This window comes from Cornus florida, unplaced genomic scaffold (genome assembly GCF_030987335.1).
Source record: "Cornus florida cultivar Cherokee Brave unplaced genomic scaffold, ASM3098733v1 CherokeeBrave_3.0.0_Hap2_Chr02, whole genome shotgun sequence".
In the NCBI taxonomy this organism is placed as follows: Eukaryota; Viridiplantae; Streptophyta; class Magnoliopsida; order Cornales; family Cornaceae; genus Cornus; species Cornus florida.
This window is the reverse complement of record NW_026775572.1, coordinates 21,807,387-21,829,963: the sequence shown is the minus strand read 5'-3', so window position 1 is coordinate 21,829,963 and position 22,577 is coordinate 21,807,387. Positions and strand designations below refer to the sequence as shown.

At 35.9% G+C, this 22,577-nt stretch overlaps 2 long non-coding RNA genes and 1 pseudogene across 2 annotated transcripts; 2 read left to right on the top strand and 1 right to left on the bottom strand.

The window, feature by feature from the left end:
* Positions 1-145: 145 nt before the first annotated feature.
* LOC132294206 (L-type lectin-domain containing receptor kinase IX.1-like) lies at positions 146-15,155 on the bottom strand (annotated as a pseudogene).
* On the top strand, positions 2,261-3,754 carry LOC132294207 (uncharacterized). Its single transcript, XR_009478010.1, has 3 exons — positions 2,261-2,406; positions 3,262-3,299; positions 3,426-3,754. It is a non-coding gene; the product is annotated as an uncharacterized LOC132294207 (long non-coding RNA).
* Positions 12,700-16,653, top strand: LOC132294208 (uncharacterized). Its single transcript, XR_009478011.1, has 3 exons — positions 12,700-12,955; positions 13,802-13,849; positions 15,203-16,653. It is a non-coding gene; the product is annotated as an uncharacterized LOC132294208 (long non-coding RNA).
* Positions 16,654-22,577: the final 5,924 nt, after the last annotated feature.

Below are 22,577 nucleotides of genomic sequence, written 5' to 3'. Positions count from 1 at the left end.
TCAACTTACAGCGTATACAGAAGTTATGTAGATGCAGAGGAAGTTGCAAAAGATGTGAAAATATTTTTCTTTTCTTTATTTTTTCCGGTAAGGTAAATTTTTGTATTGAATGTATAAAATGTACAAAGAATGCCAAGAAGCCAGACTCAAAGACAACAACTACAAAAGCAACAACTGGGAGAACCCAGAACAACCAGCAAACAGCAGGCAAACAGGCTATGTTTCAAGCTAACCTATCATTGAACGTTATGAACTAGCATTCTACGAGATGATGGAGCTTGGAAGACTCCGTAAGGCTGCAACTTCTTTGGACTCTCTACAATCGTCAAGTTTGACAGAGAGTAATCTTAATCCGACTGTCTCGAGGATCGAACAGAGCATCGATAGAGGAGTGCTAGAGTTATTCCTGAAATCTCTATAATTCTTTTCCATCCAAATAGAATAAATTGTGCTAGCAAATAGGAGCTTGATGACGTAGCTTGAGGAATTTTTGAGGAACCATAGTGATAAACTGTCTATCTTATAAGAGCATTCCAATTTGAAGAGACATGCAAACCACAGTAGGCAAAAACAGACGTATAGAGCTGAGAGGAGAAAGGGCAATGAAACATAATACGAGTGATGGATTCGGATGAAGATTTACGTAAAAAAAAAAAAAAAAAAAAAAAGACCAGAACGAATGAAAGTGAAGGAAAGATAGCGAGGGGAAATCAAGAATAGAGAGTTTGTTTCTAAGGGCCATCCAAAGCACAAAATTGTACTAAGTTACTCTCAGAGACAACGGGATTAAAGGATAATAGAAATAAAGTATGCACTAGATCAGGAGCAAAATATGTTGGTACAGGCATCTTTGATGGGAGAATGGGAAGTGGAGCTTCAAAATTAAGCACATGAATTGCCTGTTTTATTGAAGGCCTTAAATTGTCATTAGGATGAGCACGCCAAAGCCCAACAATCATCAAGTATTTCATCTCTTGCTCATCAAAATCTGCACATAATTTGGGGTCTATTGCTTCAAGAAGCTTTCCTGTTCCATAGAGGTTCCAAACCCACTCCACTAATCTTGCTCGAGTTTCTTGTGCTTTAAGATCAATGGGTTTTCTTCCACATGCTATTTCCAATGTAATGATGCCAAAGCTCCTTACTCGATTTGTCCAAAGTGACACATTCAGGAGCCATGTAGCCCATTGTTCCTACCAAAAGTGTTGTTTGCGATCCTTTTTCATGGTCAACAAACCTAGCTAACCCAAAATCCCCAACTTTGGCATTGAATTTTGAATCCAACATAATGTTGCTTGATTTAATATCCCAATGTAGCACGCATTGTTCCCACTCTTCGTGAAGATAGAGCAAAGCAGAAGCCAAGCCATGGACAATTTTGTACCTCATCGCCCATGTCAATAAGCTTTTTCCTTTGAAAAGATGGGAATCTAATCTCCCATTTGACAAGAACTCATAGACGAGTAGCAGCTCATTTTTTTCATGGCACCACCAATGAGCTGCTAAAATTGAATATTTAATTTTAATTGGAGACTTGCAATTTATTATTATTATTATTATTTGTTACATATTATATATATGTTTTTGTTGCATACGAAGAAAAGGGAAATAGGTGCCGAAAATTTGGAAGAAGGAAAGAAAAGAATTGTGGTTTTTGCGGGTCCCACCTAATTGATATTTAAGGAGATTGGATTTGGTTTTTACGTTCATATTATATATATATATATACACACGTATTGTATGTCATCTGATGGAGTAAGTAACCAAAATGGGTTTCTGATTTGGCTTGTTGCTTTTGTATTTATATATTATACATATAGTATACATAGCATCAGATTGTGATAGGAATGATGAGATAAGAAGGAAGTGGAAAGGATGGTGCCAGCCGAAATGATGAGAGAGAAAGATGTTGATTTGGTTTTGTACCTTGGCATATATATATATAATGTATATGATGGAAGAAGGAAAAGGAGCAAGTCGGGTAAAAGAAATGAGAAAAGGAATATTGAAATGGTGATATGGTGCAGGTCCAACTTGGACTTTTTGGCACAAAACCTTTTTGCTTTTGAAATTGTTCACGTGGGTTTGGAGTGAGATTTTGTATGTAATGATGTGAAAGATGAAGATAAGAGAAAGGAAAGAAAGAGATGGTGGCGGGACCCAGTGTATTTTGTGGTTCAAATGTGATGATATTTTCTGATGGAAGGGGTATGGTGAGTAGTTATGGGTGTCAGTGGAAAAGTCTTTAAATGCTGAATGTGTGTGTTTTGAGTTTGTGTGAGCAAACAGAGGAGAGAAATTAGAGAACAGGGAGAGTTTGAGGACAAAGAGAGACGAGAGTTGCATAGGAGGAGCCAAGAGTCTGTAGAGGAGGCCGAGATTTGATGATCGAAATTCTTTTTCAGGGTAGGGGTCTCTAATTGATGGTCTTCTTGTACTTTTGTGAATCTATTTCTTATAAATTGTTTAATTGCATGCTTAATTGGTAAAAGTTTCTGAAAATTGTTTAAATGCCATATATGAAATTATGACAAGGTGTTAATTGATTATATTGTATTTAATCATGCTTATGTGAAATAAATTTGTGAATTGTATATTTAAATTGCTAGTAAAATGTGGAATGAGAATATGAGTTGTGTATTTTTAGTAATTTATTAATTTATTTATAAAAGTATGTAGAAACTTTATGATTGAATTGATGAAATGAAGCTTGAAGCTTGAAGCATTCATGCATCCATTGGGAAAAAAATAAGGAAAAAAATGTTTTAAAATAAATGAATTTGTTCTCGGGAAAAAAGTATATTTTTCAAAGGAGTTTACGAAAACCGGATGCCTAGGAGGCGCCTAGCGGTCCATGTTGTTAGTGTAGTCTAAAAAGGAGTATAGTTGAGCTAACTAGGCCGGATGCGACGCCTTGGAGGTGCCTTGTAGTCATGGATAGTTAGTCAACCTTCCATTCGTGACGCCTTGGAGGTGTCTTGGATCGGATTACACTAACGGTTTGGAAGTTGAAACGGAAATGTTTCGAAAAATGGGGAGTGACATTTGCATAATATTGCACATTATGACATTGTGGTAAACTTGTGATTGGTTGATATTTGCTACATACTTGTTGTTGTGGCTGAGAATGTGTGTTTTCCTATGGCATGATCCTGTTCACTTTTTATCTATTCATTGTATGGATTCACGGGGTCATAAGAAGTGTGTCTTAGACACCTCCTACTAAGCTTATGCTCACTCCATTATTTTAACATTTTTCAGGATACGGGAAGAAAATGACGGACGACGTTCCTCCACAGGTCTTGATGGATTAGTAGATTGTTTTGACATACTTTGTAGTTACGATTTTATTTAATTATTATTATTTTTATTTATTTATTTATTTTAAAACCCTAGAATGACACGTATAATATGTATTGACATAGGAAAGGACGGCAGTGTTCTTAGTTGACCTTGGATTCGGGTAAGGACCTGGTTAGCAATTCGGACCTACGAGTTCGGGTAGTTACAAATTTGGTGTCAGAGCTTCAGGTTCGAAAACCTAAGGACGACTGGTAGTGGCTTGCCTAAAGGGGTAGAAGGTTGACCTGCGTTGATTATGTGGTTGTGTTTTTGTAGTTACCATTTTATGAAGCATGCTTACCTGCTACTTGTTTATATGTTTACAGTTTTAGAGGCCTGCTTATTTACTAAGTGCTTACGTGTTTAAATGCTGAAATTTATGTTACATGGTCATGCATGTGAAGTAGTTATATGATCCAACTATGAAAATGAAATGTGAAAGTATTTGAAAGCATGTTATACGTGATAAGATGACAAGCTGTGAGCACGGGTTGTGCAAGTGTGTATTATACGGAATGATGATGAGGATGAATGGCATATTTACTTTTACATAATAATTTAATGAATTCATTGTTTAAACTGATGTGATAGGACACGGTCGTGTTAAGGTTTATGTTCTTGTCAATATGTATATATCTATATACTTATGTACGTATATACGGTCGAGCATGGGATAGTTGCTAGTACGGTAGAGTACTTTTCATAGTATAATTGGTCGTGTAAGTTTTGACTTGAGTAGGAGAGGAGCTTAGTTGCTCCAGGGTTGTCGGGTACTGGTTCTTATCAAACGACAGGTGTTGACTTCTATCTCGTGGATTGAGCTATTTGGTGTGTAGTCATTTTAATTTTCTTGTTGCATTTTGTGCGGTGCTTAGAGCACGACTTTAGAACGGGTTTATATTTCATGGCATAGTGTTTTTGTTGTGTATGAGTTTCATGCATCGGTGGATGGGTTTTTGAGATTGTGGAGGTTAGGTGTGCGAGTGAGGGTCTTGAAAAAAAAAAAAAAAAAAAAAAAGTATGACCTTAGAAGGTTAGTGTTTGTGACTTGGGTCATGGTTTGGTGCGGAGGTTCTTTTCGAACTGGTCGTGGTAGGTGTGACAGAGGTTGTTTGAGTCACGAATGTAGTCTTTGAAATGTAAATGTGTATCACAAGTGTTCTGGTATGGTCAAAAAAAGGTGTGTTGGTTATAGTTGGTTGAGAGGTGATTCCCATTCCGGGAAACTACAGGAGTGTGCTACGAGTAATCGACTCCCGGAGAATTGATTGCGTGGCTCAGGTGATGAGCAGGGTCGTGAGTTGGCACGGTTATTGAGAGTCTTGAGGTGGTGTATAGTGGTTAGTTTTAGTCGTATAGAGCAGGATTGCACTATAAAACAGGTTGAATAAGCTCATTGAAGTGCTTAGTCATTTGTGGATGAAGTGATTGATGGTAGGTATTATGTTACCAAATAGACTATGTTTTGGAAGTTGAAAGTTATGGGCTGAAGTTGTAATTCAAGTTGTGTTTGAGGTATCAGGAGATAGTGCTTGGTGTTTAAGGATCAGAAAAGGTAGACTGACGATTGGAATGATTGGGACGAGGGTGATTCCATAGGATTAGTTAGTAGCCCCATTTGACTTTTGTTGGGGCCAAGGGTGTTATGAGGAACAATGCAGAGTAGATATAATAATGTTGAGCCTAGGGCGTGAAGTTTTATTGTTTAGGCATGTAGATTACCTTTGAAAGAGTGGTTTGAGTAGCCGGTTAAGCGTTAGTGATTGATTGCATCATTGATGGTTTTAAGGAGACAGTTGAATGTTGATCATTCTGGATTTTTGTGCTCATTTTTGTTTTGAGGATTTATCGGCATGGAGTTGTCGTAGGGATGTTCTTTTCTAGTGGTAAATAGTGGTCGTTATGGGGAGTATCGAGAGTAATGCTTATTTTATGATGGTGTTGTCTTAAGGATATTGGAAGAAAAATTGCTTGGTAGTGGTTTGATGGTCAGGTGGGGTAATAAGTTTGAACTATTGTTTCAAATGAGTGGCAGTAGAGGCATTATGGCGTGATGTTTAGCATTGATGAGCATAATGGTTTCAGGTATGACCTGATGATGGATTAGAGATTATGAGTGTTGTTATATGTTGTCAGGTAGGTGATGGGATTATGCGCCAGTTGAGGCGATTGTGGACGGCTTAGTCTTTAGAGCCAGCGAGAGCAATGTTGCTATACAGGCATCCTTTTCTTTTGATGAGTCGGTGAGTTATTGTGATTGAGGTCGCGGGTTTTGTGTGTACGGTGATCGAGGTAGTGTCGCCAGGAAGGTAAAGGTAGAATAGGTGACCTAATGTCCTTATATGGCATAGAGGTTGTCGTTTGGGAGTGACTGGTTCTAGATAGAACGGGACATGGTGTCTAAAGGCAGTAATTGTTTATAATGTTAGTGTGTCGTGAGTGTGGGTGCTCTTATCTGATTGGTTTTGGTTAGCATGGGTGTTGCAGAGTAGCGTGTGCGAGGTTTCAGTGTTGATAGTGTCTGATGGTCCGTTAGTGGCGAGGTCGCCTAGAATTGTGCTCATAGTTTCATACGGGCATAGTTATTAAAAGCCCAAGGCGCTAAAGGTCCCTTGGAGCCTACGCACGAGGCGCACAGCGAGGCGCGAGCCTGAATGATGTGAGGCGCACAGGTAAAATTTTAAAACAATAATTCTTAGTAAAAATAACACAATTGAATAATGAACATCTAATAATAAAAACACTAAATTAGTCTAAATATATCACAATTAAACCAATAAAGTAACAAGAAAAATATAACAATTAAACTAATAAAGCTATTTATTCATAAGAAAGATTCAAAAGAAGCAAAACATAAACCAATTAACCATATATTATAAAATTATACATGATGTCTTAAGCAAAAGCTATCATTTGACTCCAAAACAGATCCATCAAAAGATACTTAGTAGCCTACCAAATCTATAAAGTATCATAGTTAATACTTAGTAGCCTACCAAATCTATAAACCAAACAACAAAATTTTAGTTTCAGTTTTGAGTTTTGACAAGGACTCCTAAAACCAAAGTTACCAAACAATCTTAAGGGACCTAAATATCATCCTCTTTACCAAACAACATAGTCTCATCATCGTCCCCATCAAAAGATTTGTAACCCTCAGCATTTTTTTCCTCTTTTGTCTCCTCAGAGTTTGCCTCGTCATCATCTATGATTCGTAGTGAAGACAAGCATGAAGGTGTTGTCCTCTTTGTTGCCCTTGGAGCTGAACTTGATCTTAAATTATGGCTGGACTCTCCAACCCCGGTAACTCTAGCAACTGCACCCCATGTCAAAGAGTCATCTTCAAACACCAACTCATTTTCAGCATCTACATTTTCATCCGTTACTCCAACCAACCACTCATTGCTATCATCTATATTATTTAAAAGGATTGGATCAATCCTATCACGCATGTCATATCGTCGTTTTAGTGCTCTATAATACTTCATGAAAACCAAATCATTCAATCGACATTGAGTTAGCCAGTTCCTCTTCTTGCTATGAAGCTGCATTAATTCAAATAATTAATAAGTATAAGTGTATAACTGTTTATAATCTAATTTTTTATCGTTGAATTACTAATATTACAAACTTACATGTTCAAATACACTTCAATTTCGTTCACACCCAGATGCGCTACATGTGAGGCTAAGCACTTTAATAGAAAAATTTTGCAAATTAGGAGTTGTAGAACCATATGCGGACCACCAATTGGCTGTTATTTACATATTATTAGTAAAAAATTAACAAAATTAAAATTCAAATATACTAAAAAATGATTAATTGACTTGTTTACCTGGTGCCCTTGACTTTCTTTGTCTAACAGCAATTGATGAGCCAGATAGACCATCAGCTTTCATATATCTACTCAACTCCAAAGAAATTTTATCTTGCACTTTAGTGGTTGGAACCAATCTTTCTATGCATTGATATAAACCACCCATCACCTCTTCATCTTGCTCAATATTTGGATTGCTATAAAAATATTTTGGGTTTAAGAAATGCCCAGCTGCATGCAAAGGGCGATGGAGTTGGATATTCCACCTAGTATCAATGTTCTTAAAGATGTCTTTATATTTTTCCTCATTCTCACTAAAAGCATTAGCTATCGCTTCTTTAGCCCTTTCCATAGCCTCATAAATATATCCCATTGGAGGCCTTCTCTCACCATCAACCAACTTAAGTACACAAACAAGAGGGCTTGCTACTTTGAGAGAGTACATAATGCTTGTCCAAAATGTAGGCATCAACACGATCTATGCTACATTTTTCCCTTCTATCTCTTTCACCCATTTACTGGAGATCCATTCTTGTGAAGTGAACATCCTCCTCAAGCAATCCTTTTGATGATGGATGCTTGATAACGTGATAAATGAAGTGGCAAATCGAGTCGTTGCAGGTCTAAACAACTCTTTATGTCCACTATAATGCCTCATCATGTTCAACAAACCCGAACGGTTATAAATATAACCATTTAACATTATAGCTCTCTTTATGGTCCTCATTATATTTGGGATCTTAACAATGTCCTCCAACATCAAGTCCACATAATGTGCAGCACAAGGTGACCAATACAAATGTCGGTGCCTTCCCTCCAACATTCTCCCTATTATAAAGAAAGAAAATATAGATTAATAGAAGGCTAGAAGCAATGAACCTAAAATTTCCACATCAAGTACATATTGAAATTTATACCTGCCATAACATTAGAAGGGGCACTATCAATGACTACTTGAATCATATTTGATGCTCCAATTTGCTGCACGAACTTGTTAAGCAAGTCAAACATTTTTTCACCGGTCTTTGAATAAGAGGAAGCATCAACAGATTGAATGAACATTGTCCCTTTAGGACAATTCAACAAAAAATTAATCAAACACCTGTGTCTTTTATCCTCCCATCCATCTACCATAATTGTGCATCAGCATTTTGCCCATTCCTCTCTATGATCCCGCATTAAATTGTCTGTATGCTCCAGTTCTTTCTTAAGGAGGGGAACTCTTACCTCATGATAAGAAGGAGGTTTCATTCTTGGACCATGTTGGCCAATAGCTTCAACAACTGGTGCAAAACTATCATAATTAAAGGCATTGAATGATATCCCAGCATCATACATCCATCTTGCAAACCGTTGACATGCTCGGTTTCTAAGTTCTTTCTTGCAAGCATAATCAATTGTTGTTTGCTTACCCTTGTTATTTTTTCTATTTTGCACAACTACTTTCGGAGAAGGGTGAAGTACAAATCAATAGAACATTTCTGCTTTTGCTTTTTTGATTGAATATTATTGCTTCCAGTTCCACTTGCCACTCTTTTACCCTTAACATCAATAATTGTTACATCATCCTCATCTTGATCATCCATGTCATCAAAATTCAGGCAACAAATTTGTGTATTCCTTTTCTTCTTTCTTCTTGCTCATGTATTCTCTAATCTCTTCTTTCACATGTTCAGGACACTTTTTACATGCTTGTACGTTTCTATATCCCCCTACAATGTGTTGCTTAGCCCTATAAATACCTCCTTTCATAACTTTTTCACAAAAATTACACGTTGTTGCATTCCTATCTTGTGGGTTTTGCAGGTGACAATAATTCCAACTTGGATCCTTTGACATTTTTTTCTATCTATTTATAATGAGAAATAGAATGGAGTCAATGGACCAAGTTAAATTCAGCAAATAAGCATTCAACAAATAAGCATTCAGGCAATTCAGCTAATAGTATTCAGGCACAAACATTCAAAATTTAAATAATCTAGCAAATTCCAGCAAACAAAGCCCATAAAGAAGAAAAAATTTAGCACATATTTAGTCCATCATAGCACAACAACATTTTTTTATAAAATAAAATTGGCATGATCAACGGCTAGATGAAAGGCATATATTTAGTCCATCAGAGCACAGCGGCATTTTAGGCCAAAGAGAAGACTCAGAAAGGAGGAAAAAAAAAATACAGAGGCCCTACATGAAGAAAAACAAAGACCCAGAAAAAAATTAAAAAAATAAAATAAACCAAATGAGAGAGAGAAGAGGAGAGGAGAAAAGAAGAGGAGAGGAGGAAAAAGAAAAAACCCGAGCCCATAAAGAAGAAAAAAAAATAGTCTGAGACCCTAAACAGAGCCCGAAGAAAAAGAAAGAAAAACAGAGTCCTATAAAGAAGAAAGAAAAAAAAAATCGAGAGCCAGGGAAAAAATAAATAAATAAATAAAAAATAAAACAAACAAACAAACAGATGAGGAGAGAGAATAAGAGAGGAGGGGGAAAAAAAACTTAAATGAAATTACTGACTTGGGTAGTGGCTTGGTCAGAAGGAAGGAGGCAACAGATAAATTCCAGGTTCTTTTTTTTTTCTTCTCTTCTCTTCCCTTTTCTTCTTCTTTTTTTTTTTTTTTTCTTTCTTTCTCTCTCTTCTCTTTCCCACTTTTGACTGGGGAGTGGCATTCCACGTTTCTTCTACAGCTTAATTTTTATTGATTTGATATGTTGCCTCACAAGATGACAAAATTCCAATTTTTTGCTTTTAAGTTTCCAAAGCTGTATATATATACTAAATATAATAATATAAATACAAGCAGTTAAACAAATAAAATATATGCCGCATACTACATGAGGCGCGCTTAGGCATACCTCATACAAGCTTCAAGGCGCAGCCCAGGCGTGCGCCTAGTGGAGGTCGCTGTGCCTGGGCTATTATGAGGCGTAACTGTTGCGCCTGTAAGCGCCTTGCGCCTAAGCGCACCCCCAAGTGCGCGCCCAGGCGTGCTTTTGACAACCATGCGTACAAGTGTCCAGTTAATTCACCTCCTTATGCATAAGGAGTTCATTTCATCTCAGGTGAGACAAGGGTGTCCATGGTTGAGTAGAGTGTGACAAGGTATCGGGTGCATTTAGGTGTGAATCATCAATCTCTTATGAGAGCTGGGTTCGTACCCTTTTCGTTTGTTCTAGTCCTAGCAAGGACGTCGTTCGTCGTGAGTCTTGTTCTCCATTTAGGAGTTGTGCTCGTTCGTAGGTGGATGGACCTGTGTATGTGGTTTATTGTGTTGTTAGAGATCATTGGTAAAGGTTTGGTTGATTTGGTCAACTCATTTCCATGGAGGGAGATAAAGTCATTAGTTCTTAGTGGTGTTTGTTTTGAGAGTGGTTTTAACGGCACGAGTTGTCAAATAGGGATTGTGTTTCCAGTATTTGGTGCTATCGGTGATGGTTAGGGGATGTATCGTGAACAGTAGTTTGAAAATGATTAGGTGATGTGATGTGAGTCATATACTTGGGTTTTTTATTGATGTTTGATTTGAGCAGTGTCTTGAGGACAAGTGTTGGTATTGTGCTATGTAGCTAAAGAGTGAATGCGTTATCCCATTGAGGAATAATAGAAGTGATTGACTTTGGTTTTGAGGTTTTAGGCATGAGACGACCGTATTATGTGTTTTGAAGAAGTAAAAATGGAATCAAAAGATGTTATGGAGTCGTTTACCTGGTATGGGTGCTATGAAATCATTAGTGAGCTTTTATGTTGATCGATGATTATGAGGTTTGGTGCTATGTTATTTTTAGCTTGTTAGGGGATTGTGTGACTAAAGTATGATTGGGATTTTTAGAGTAGGTATGTAACTGTATAGTCGTTGTGGTTATGTAGAGCAATGGATTGATAGAGAGTGAATCACATGGTTGTTTTGTGAACTATGTGTGACTGTGTTTGAGGTTTAGACCTGAGGACAGGAACGATGTCTGTGTTGAGATCGGATCGAGGATGAGGATGAGGATGGCCTGGCCAACCATTTCTCTTGAATCAATCCCTCTTAAGCACGATGTCGGGTCTAAGGTCAATGATTGTTTCGTTTTGTCAAGGAAAACAAGAGCATGGTACTGTGGGTCGTGTCGGTGTGACAGTGTAGGTTCAGATGGTTTGTCTCGGGTGACGAGGTGTGTTAGGTAGGACCATGTGTCTGATAAAAGGTTTGCGGTACGATCATTGATTATTGAAATTCTGTTATGATTTTTCCTATTGGGACTTCTCGTCTCACGACCTTCCAGTTTCATGTATCGAAGATGAACATGAATTACTAGTTTTGGGCTTAGGTGGAAGAGTTGGCGTTGCGAGATTTAATTTATTTATTTGGAGAATTTTATATATATTTGAGGAAATTGATTTTGTATAATAGAGGACATTTTTCTTATGATAATAAGATTATAGTGATGTATTTGTGTTTGAATGAATTGAGGATTTTATTAGCCTGTACCCGAAAGTGTGAGTGTAGTGATGATGTAGACGGGTGTGAGTGGGCGAGTGTGTAATACTGGTTAGCTATCACTTGTAGCCGGGTATGTGTGGGCGGATAACGTTCACTAGTAGCTACTGGGATGGTTGGTTAGTGTGGTTGGGCAGGTAGGCCAGATTTGTTATTGTTTGTTTTTTTTTTAGTAGGCGGGTGACGCATCGACTAGCTACCATAACGGCTACGAAGTGTGTGGGCAGGTGACTAATACTGACAGTTACCACAACGTCCTACATATCATGGTATCTTACATCGCCTAGGGTAGGGATTTATTGATTTGGTTTCGTGGTTATTAATGTTTTCGGGTATACGAAGACTGTTGGAGCTGAATTTCGGGAACGAAATTCTTTTTAAATGGTGGAGATTGTGATAATCCGGATTTTTAAGATTTTAATTTAATTTATTTCATGATTTTAGCTGTTAAAATTGAATATTTAATTTTAATTGGAGACTTGCAATTTATTATTATTATTATTATTATTTGTTACATATTATATATATGTTTTTGTTGCATATGAAGAAAAGGGAAACAGGTGCTGAAAATTTAGAAGAAGGAAAGAAAAAAATTGTGGTTTTTGCGGGTCCCACCTAATTGATATTTAAGGAGATTGGATTTGGTTTTTATGTTCATATTATATATATATCTGATGGAGTAAGTAACCAAATGGGTTTTTGATTTGGTTTGTTGCTTTTGTATTTATATATTATATATATAGTATACATAGCATCAGATTGTGATAGGAATGATGAGATAAGAAGGAAGTGGAAAGGATGGTGCCAGCCGAAATGATGAGAGAGAAAGATGTTATATATATATATACATAATGTATCTGATGGAAGAAGGAAAAGGAGCAAGTTGGCTAAGAGAAATGAGAAAAGGAATATTGAAATGGTGATATGGTGCGGGTCCCACTTGGACTTTTTGGCACAACACCTTTTTGCTTTTGAAATTGTTCACGTGGGTTTGGAGTGAGATTTTGTATGTAATGATGTGAAAAGATGAAGATAAGATAAAGGAAAGAAAGAGATAGTGGCGGGACCCAGTGTACTTTGTGGTTCAAATGTGATGATATTTTCTGATGGAAGGGGTATGGTAAGCAGTTGTAGGTGTCGGTGGAAAAGTCTTTAAATGCTGAGTGTGTGTGTTTTGAGTTTGTGTGAGCAAACAGAGGAGAGAAATTAGAGAACATGGAGAGTTTGAGGACAGAAATAGACGAGAGTTGCATAGGAGGAGCCGAGAGTCTGCAGAGGAGGCCGAGATTTGATGATCCAGTAAGGGAAATTCTTTTTCAGGGTAGGGGTCTCTAATTCATAGTCTTCTTGTACTTTTGTGAATCTATTTCTTATAAATTGTTTAATTGCATGCTTAATTGGTAAAAGTTCCTGAAAATTGTTTAAATGCCATATATGAAATTATGACAAGGTGTTAATTGATTATATTGTGTTTAAGCATGTTTGTGTGAAATAAATTTGTGAATTGTATATTTAAATTGCTAGCAAAATGTGGAATGAGAATATGAGTTGTGTATTTTTAGTAATTTATTAATTTATTTGAAAAAGTATGTGGGAACTTTATGGTTGAATTGATGAAATGAAGCTTGAAGCATTCATGCATCCATTGGGAAAGAAATAGGGAAAAAAATGTTTTAAAATAAATGAATTTATTCTTGGGAAAAAAATATTTTTTAAAGGAGTTTGCAAAAACCGGACGCCTAGGAGTCACCTAGCGGTCCGTGTTGTTAGTGTAGTCTAGAAGGGAGTATGGTTGAACTAACTAGGCTGGATGCGACGCTTTGGAGGTGCTTTGTGGTCGTGGATAGTTAGTCAACCCTTCATTCGTGATGCCTTGGAGGTGCCTTGGGTCGGATTACACTAATAGTTTGGAAGTTGAAACGAAAATGTTTCGGAAAATGGGGAGTGACATTTGCATAATATTGCACATTATGACATTATGGTAAACTTGTGATTGATTGATATTTGCTGCATACTTGTTGTTGTGGTTAAGAATGTGTGTTTCCCTATGGCATGATCCCATTCACTTTTTATCTATTCATTGTATGGATTCACGAGGTCATAAGAAGTGTGTCTTAGACACCTCCTACTGAGCTGATGCTCACTCCATTATTTTAACATTTTTCAGGATACAGGAAGAAAGTGGCGGACGACGCTCCTCCACAGGTCTTGATGGGTTAGTGGATTGTTTTGACATACTTTGTAGTTATGATCTCATTTAATTATTATTTATTTATTTATTTTAAAACCCTGGAATGACACGTATAATATGTATTGACATAGGAAAGGACGGTAGTGTCCTTAGTTGACCTCGGTTTCAGGTAAGAACCCGGTTAGCAATTCGGACCCACGGGTTTGGGTAGTTACATAAGCTACACCAGATTCTTATGCCTTAATCTGCTAATGATCTTAACTTCTGATGCATACTCTGTAAGCCTTTGCTCAGAACCTCTGTAAACCCCACCAAATCCTCCCTCTCTAAGTTTTTCTTCATTTGCAAAGTTATTTGTCGAATGAGCCAACTCAACGTAGGAAAACTTCTTTGGTCGGATACCCTTCTCAAATTCATCATCCATGGATAGATCAAAGACAAATGCCGCATCCCCTTCTTTTCCTCTACTTTTCTTCCACAAGCAAATGGCAATCAAACCCAATCCACCAACCAAAACACATAAGCCAACACTTAATCCCACCATTAGTGCTATCTTATTTTTCGTCATTTCTTTAGGCTTGGGGCCTGGACTTGGGCTCGGTGTCACTTGTGGCTCTATTAAGTTTGGACTGGGGCTCAGTGTCACCGGTGCTGGTTCTCTATAATTGAAATTCTATGATTTAACAGTATTCATCTCAGTAGAGACCCCCGTTGAAGCTGAAAAGCCAAAAGCAACTCATTCAGTTAAGTAGTTGCGCAGATCAACTTTGTGACTAAGGCTGCCTTGTTGAACAATGGTATTATTAAAATAACTAGCGAATTTAACATTAAGGGTTTTTGTGCTAGAATTATAACTAATCCAAGCTTTATTTTCATCCCCTCGAGTGATATTACCATTCCATATTGAAGTTCTAACAGATTTCATAGAGTTAACATTGATACCTACATGAGTATCCGACTCGGTGTATGGGTCAAATTCATTCCTGTAAGTGTCGAACTCCACAGCAACAAATGGAGTAGTGGTGGAGTTCATTGTTACATTTTCCACTGGAAGACCAAGACCACCGCCTCTCGTGACAAGGATGTCATCAAAATTGGAAACATTGGCAACAAGGAAGAAGGCAAGCCCATCGCCACGGCGAAATCGGTTTGTATTTCCTTCTAAACTAATGACAAAGGAGAAATGGGTGGTGAAGTCTGCCAGGTTCTGAGAAGCCTTATCCCAAAGGTGGAGAGGTTCAATAAATGTGGCTCGACCAACTTTATTCTCTCTCGCTATGCCTCGCTCATCTGGGGTGACTTGGAGGCCTTGTGCTGAGACATAAGCATCTTTGTAAACTCTTATTTTGATATTTAGATGATTGCTTCTGATTTCAGGGATGTTGAAGCCTAGTGGAGTTGCATGAGGGATGATCATGAAAAAAAAGGAAAAGCTGACCACGAAGAAACTATAAAGAAGCTTATTTGGTAATTGTACAAGGGTAGTACTGTCATTGCAAGAGTAGCAGTACTTGCAGAGTATGACCATGGTTGATAGCTAGGAACAGTTCTAAAGATGGGAGCTAGTTTGGAATTATTAGATTATGCTTCCAGATTGATAGGCTTAGTATATCGGACTTGGATCGCTGAAAAAGGTCCTGTATCCCAAATGTGGAGATGGCATCCAATTCCAATTTCAGCATTTGTGGACGTCTCATATGGGATTGGAACTCCGTGCCGTCCGGCTAGGATCATAATGACAGCGATGCCATAGGACATTTTTACATTTTCTGAAAAGGATTGATAAAGACCACCCACCTAACAAAAATGTTATATATATATATTAAATATATATATCTGTGTGTATGTGTTTGTGTAGTTATACATGGAACCATGGAGGAAAGTGGAGCATTGACTAGATAGTAGAAAAGGTTAAGGGAAGTTGAATGGTAAACTTGAATATATATAGTTCTTTTTTCTTGGTCAAATTTAAAAATGTATAAAAGAGCAAAGATATGCACAGAGAGGAGCCACAAGAGCAACAAAAGCCAAATACAAAAGCCAAACCAGTAAGCATAGCTCACAAAAACAAAATCTCAATGGAGCTGAGTGGAATAGTTGCAAAATACCCTACACCCTCAATTGACCAACTATGGCAAATTACCCCTTTTGGAGAGAGATGGAAAATTACATAAATACCCATAGTAAAAAATAGATATTTTAAAATGTACAGAGCCTAAATTCTGCTGGTATATTATTGTGTGCTATACAGGATTTTGAGGGTCTAGTATTGAAGACCCAATTGGGCGAGGACAAAAAAGAAGCAGCCTACTACTCCAAGCTGGTGAGGCAGAAAACTGTTTTCTCAGGGCCGGGAAACCACCAACAGATAGTTGAAATGGACAATAATCGACGATAATAGCAATGGATGGGTGGTGGTGGAAATGGGTCTGACCCATTTGTTTAATCAGCTTCGCCCCAAATTGCAATTGCCTTGGAACTCTCATGAATAGGATGATTAAGAGATGCGCTGGGAAGGGATAGCACAAAGACTGTTTTCAGCTGCTATTAGCTTTCTGGGATCATTGCTTCAATAGTGAGTTTTTTTTAGAAAGTTAAGCAAACACATGCCTCCAGGGAGTCTCGAATACCCGACCTCCCATTTAGGAAAGAGGACTTGTTGTTGGGTTTTAATTAAATTAATCTATGTAGAAATCAAGAATACTTAATTAAAGACTAATTTAGATATATTGATGACTAAATCGCACATATACCTTTAGAATATCCATGTAATCCTCTCTGAATTCCTTCAAAACATTAGAACGCTTTACCTCCTTCTGAGAGTTGTCGATATAATAGGTCTGAATAAGGGTTTTAAAACCCTTATATATATAATAACAATAGGGGGGACGACTTCTCTACAAACAAGTTTATCTAAGTCTCCCTTCCTATCATAGAAACTTAGATATCAATGGTTAGAAATAAATCACACCAAATAAGTTGGAAAACCATAATCTAACGGTATAAAACCATACTCCCAATTAGACCACCAAATTGAAAAGTACAAACCCAATTCATCAAGTATCAATAATCACATTGCAATCCTAATTTAGAAAACGTAATGCATAGGACCATAAAATAATTTTTATTATTTATATATATAAATTCCAACAATCTCCCACTTGGTCTATGCACTCTAAGTTTTATAAAATGACACTATGGATTGCAACACACTTTATAAAAGTCGAGTGGCCACTCATTTTTATTTAGAAAACACAATTATTGAAATTAATGGATTGAAACTTTAGAACACTCCTCCATAAATTTCCTCAATAGTGGATCATGAATGCGTAAACAAGTAATATATTAGTCTAAACAGTTCCATGGTCTCAAAACCGATTCCATCTAGGATTCAAGCAAATATAGTGGTTTTACTGTATTTCATGAGATATGCAAACTGCATGTGGTCTAAACGCACACCTCACTATCCGTCCTGCTTCATACCATCGCGGTATATCACCTGAATATATTATAGCAAACCGCCAACCTTCTGTTCACTATGAGGGTTTATCGATATGGAGCCAATCTCATATCTAGCCCAAGCTATCCTCATAGAGCGTTAACACTCCCACAGGCAAACTTTAATATTTATGTTTGAATTTACCAATGTGGTGTCAATCTCACATCTAGTCCAAACAACCTCATGAGTGAAATACCACTCCCAGAAAAATCTTATATTTGGATTTACCGATATGGCGTCAATCTCATATCTAGCCCAAACAACCGTATGAGTGAAATATCACTTTCAGACAACCTTTAATAATTATTTTTGGATTTACCGATATGGCGTTAATCTCATATCTAGCCCAAATAACCGTATAAGTAAAATATCACATGAATGTCATTGCTACCTTGCAAAAATCATCAACATATAGGACAAGGAAAACAAAAACAAAAATAACTCCCACTGAACTTGAGGTATATGCATTTGTCCATAACATTCTCTTTGAACCTACAATTAGTAACCACTGTATCAAAATTTTGATACCACTGCTGTAAAACTTCCTTAAGCCATAAATGAGTGATAATAAAATAATGACTTTTAAAGAGTCCTTTAATGAAATTGAAAAAAAAAAAAAAAAAAAAAAAACAACACTTAACTTTTGCTTAAGCATTTGGCCATCAATTTTTGTCTTATATCCACTAAACACCTCAAAATCACCAACTATAGCATACTACCAAGCTCTAGAAGATCTCCTAAGCTAAACTGGCTTAGGAACTTGATTGAAAACTGAAAGAAAAGACTGCAAATGAGAAAATAACTAATTAAGTTGGAAAACTGAAGAGTAGGAATATGAGCTTTAATTGAAACCACTAAAGAAAGTGGAATGAAGCCTGAAAATGTTTTCTGTAAAAAAAACTACAATATCTTAAACTCCCACTGCATTCACCACTTTCATTAAATATGCATGACATATTCCAATAATCTCCATAGGTCTACAAGACAGTAAAATCTCGAATCCTTTAATCTTTCAAGATACCCAATAAAATAATCATTGATAATATGAGTATCAAGCTCCTTCTATTTTATAACTCTGTCTCTATAAGACATCCCCACACTTTCTCTTTTCTGTAACTTTATTTTGTGCAGGAGAACTAGGAATGGTGTATTGTGGCACAATGCCCTACTTTTAAGTATGTACTGAAAGTACTTCAATTTACACCCTCCTTACCATTCTCCCATTAAAACTCACCACCTTAATCCGATCTTAAAACCATAATCTTTATACCAACTACTTTCAACTTTAATCTAGTAGATTTTACACATATCAAGTGCTTCGGACTTCTGGTGGATTAAGTGCACGATCATACTTTGATAACCCATCAATGAAGACAATGAAATACCTTTACCGCAAACGAGCTACAATAAGAAATGGATCACAAAATTCGGTATAAAATATAGTTTAACCAAATGATTGACTAGCCTCAAAATTTGCGTTTTTCTGCGTTTGTCCTTTAATACAACCAACGCATAAAATTTGTGACTCAATTAATCTCATCCTTGACCAAGCGTTCAAGTCTCTTTTAAGAGACATTCCCCAATATACTATGCATAGCATGGATAAATCCTCTCTAACTAAAGCACGATTTTATTCGGAAGTATCGAGTCTATAGAAAAACAAGAAACAAGTAGGATCACACCCGAATTCATCTACCATTTCTATACCTATACTTTTACCAAGTTTGGCTCAAATATTAATATGGCAATTTTCTTTCATGCTTTATTTTTCTTTTCACCACAATAACCTTTTCTTTTGATGTCCTTTTATTTCTACAGAACCAACATTTATCATTCCATGATCAATGCCTTTTCATGTATTGTTCTGTCTTTCTTTATTCTGTTTAGCCTTATACACTTTCTTGTTGCCTAGTTTATTTTTGAAATGATTCTCGTTGTCACGGCAAGATGAGCTGACTCAGTTTTAACACCCTTAAGTCGCTCACTTTCAATCACACAAAATGCTAACAGCTGGTTAATTCCACAGTTAAAAAGCTGAAAAAACTTAAGCAGAGAATAGATCACCATGTGGACTAATAACTTATCAACAAATATGATTCTCTACTTCCTCAGATCATTAACCAGCTTGCACATCTTATAGATGCACTCCCTCACTGAACCATTGCCATCATATCTCACTAACATAATCCATGTCAGATAATAGTATTGTAGTTGCTTCTTAATACCCATTAACTCTTTATTGACCAAATCAATAAACTCCTTGGCAGTATCAAAATTAGAATACCACCATAAATAATATCACCAATAGAAGCATAAATTAACTTAATGGCATGGTAGTACCTTTAGTCCACATAAAATGCAACAATTTTCTACCTAAGAAGACTCCGCACTAGGCATATGGGTTTCTTCCTCAAAAAAACAGACTCATGATCTAAGAAACCCAATATAATATCAAAACATGTCTTCTAGGAAATATAATTTTAAGCATTCAATGGTTCAATCCCTGTGAGCTATCTTTAAATTGCGGAAGCGTCTGTAACCAGAATAAATATTATATTGAATAACACCACATAAACAACATATAAAACACTATGTCATAGTTTCAGAGATTATTACTTTAATTCGTGCTTGGAGTTTTAAGCCGAATTTCTCAGGGTGTTTTACTATGTGCAAAACTATCCACCCTGCGGGAACAGATAAAATGTCATCTAAAAATCACCTTTTGGCAGAATTTTAGATTTTACTTTACCTCCCAAACCTGCGATAAAATATCACATAGACCTATTTGATTATAATTGAATTATTGCTAAACACTTCCACTACCTTTTGGCAAGAGAGTTTTTTAGTTATAATCCAAGCACTCTCAAATGTTCTACTCACTTATCCCACACTAAGACATTGATCACCTTTTGGCAAAGCAAATGCCCTCATGTAGGTAAGTGCATTGTGAGACCTCAATAAGACCAATGTCTTAAAATTTAATAAAATAATAACCTCCATGAGCGTGTCACCTTTTGGCAGGCAGCACCTACTTTAGCTATTACCTTTGAAACGGTCACTTTACCGGTCTTCCTAAACCCCAAGGAAAACCTAAACTGAAGTTTTATTTATTTAAATTAAACAATTTCTTTATAATGCACATAAACTAAACTCAAATATTATGGAACACTTAATTTCATCGTAATATAAATAGCTTTAACATAAATAATATTAAGCCTCCTCAAACATACCAAGAAATTACAGTGAACAATATAATAACATGCACATCAATCAAGATTTAAAATCTTAATTCTTTATATACTTTAATTAAAATAAAATAAAATAACAAAACTTGATACATGTATATTATATATCTGATGAACAATTTAAAGTACTAGAATCTTTAAATCAATCAAATTAATATTGCTTGCTTATGGCGTTTAAACCCCATAGATTTTTCAAGTTAAAGCTGACTTATATATGTAATACAATCTTAAGAACATCTATACCATTTATTATTCACTATTCATGAATAAACCATTTGTTCACAATACTATCATGCAAACAATTTAATTGATGATAAAATTTCAAAGAAAATTTCTATTCAACTATTCTTTGATATCGATCAACTAATTACTGTACATATATTAGAACTTGAATTGAATATCATATTGATTAAATGTTCAATTAGTTCACCATAGATCAGCCAATCATATCACATACATTCACATACTGAATGTATACCCAAAACAATAAGAGAAATAATTTACGAATTGACATCTCAAATACCATGAAATGAATCATCATATGTGTGTGAACTAACTTTATATTTGTGAATCTACAAGTTTCACCAGTGAGTATCTCATCAAAATCAAATTCTAAATTAGTGTATAGATGCATACATATTTTCCATGACACTTAAAGTATTCACTACTTAATTGTGCACAATATAATATTATTTAAACACTCATGTTCAATAGCCTCATTGCTTACACACCACTGTATTTATTTATTTTAAAATAATTTATTTATACATATACGTATACAATCGAGTATATATATATATATATATCTATATTGTGAATACAAAATTATTTGATTGCGCAAGAAATTAGAGAATACAAAATTGATCCAAAATATATGGGCATCAGTAATCTAATCACTTGGTCTCCATATATGCTATTAAAAACAATACTTTTCAATGCATGAAATTCAAGATTTGAACAAATCATAATTTTCCACTAAACTTAATTTCAAAAGAACCATAGATGCATGTACTAGAATATATATATATTCATTCAGATTTTTGATAACCATCACACATGTACTAGAATATATATATTCATTCAGTTTTTTGATAACCATCACACACAGTGACACGCACACATACACAAAAAAACAAAACCCCTAGTTTAGTGGCGTGCACACACAACAACAAACAAAACCCCTAGTTTGGAAGCTACTTTTCACTGTTGGAACAAAGGTAAAGGCAGTGAACGCTTCTCTCCCTGCTATTTCGACTCCTTACGAGCAAGACCCACGTCCACAATTTGCGATCAAATATATATTTATATATTTATCATGCCTCTAATTTAAAACAATATATAAAATATACTCAATTCATTGATCTTGATTACTATAAGAAAATCTAAACCCTAACATTACTCTGATACGAATTGTTGGATTTTAATTAAATTAATCTATGTAGAAATCAAGAATACTTAATTAAAGACTAATTTAAATATCGTACCTGATTGATGATTAAATCACACATATACCTTTAGAATATCCATATAATCCTCTCTGAATTCCTGCAAAACATTAGAGCGCTTTATCCCTTCTGAGAGTGGTATCCCTTCTGAGAGTTGTCGATACGATAGGTCTGAATAAGGGTTTTAAAACTCTTATATATATAACAACAATAGGGGGGACGGCTCTCTACAAACAAGTATATTTAAGTCTCCCTTCCTATCATGAAAACTTAGATATCAATGATTAGAAATAAATCACACCAAATAAGTTGGAAAATCACAATCCAACGGTATAAAACCATACTCCCAATTAGACCACCAAATTAAAAAGTACAAACCCAATCCATCAAGTATCAATAATCACATTGCAATCTAATTTAGAAAACGTAGTGCATATGAGCATAAAATAATTTTTATTATTTATATATATAAATTCCAACACTTGTACCAGGTGGGCTATTTCATAAGATTTGGAGAAAATTGTGGCCCTAATACAAAGCTAACTGGCTTTGGTGGTACTGGA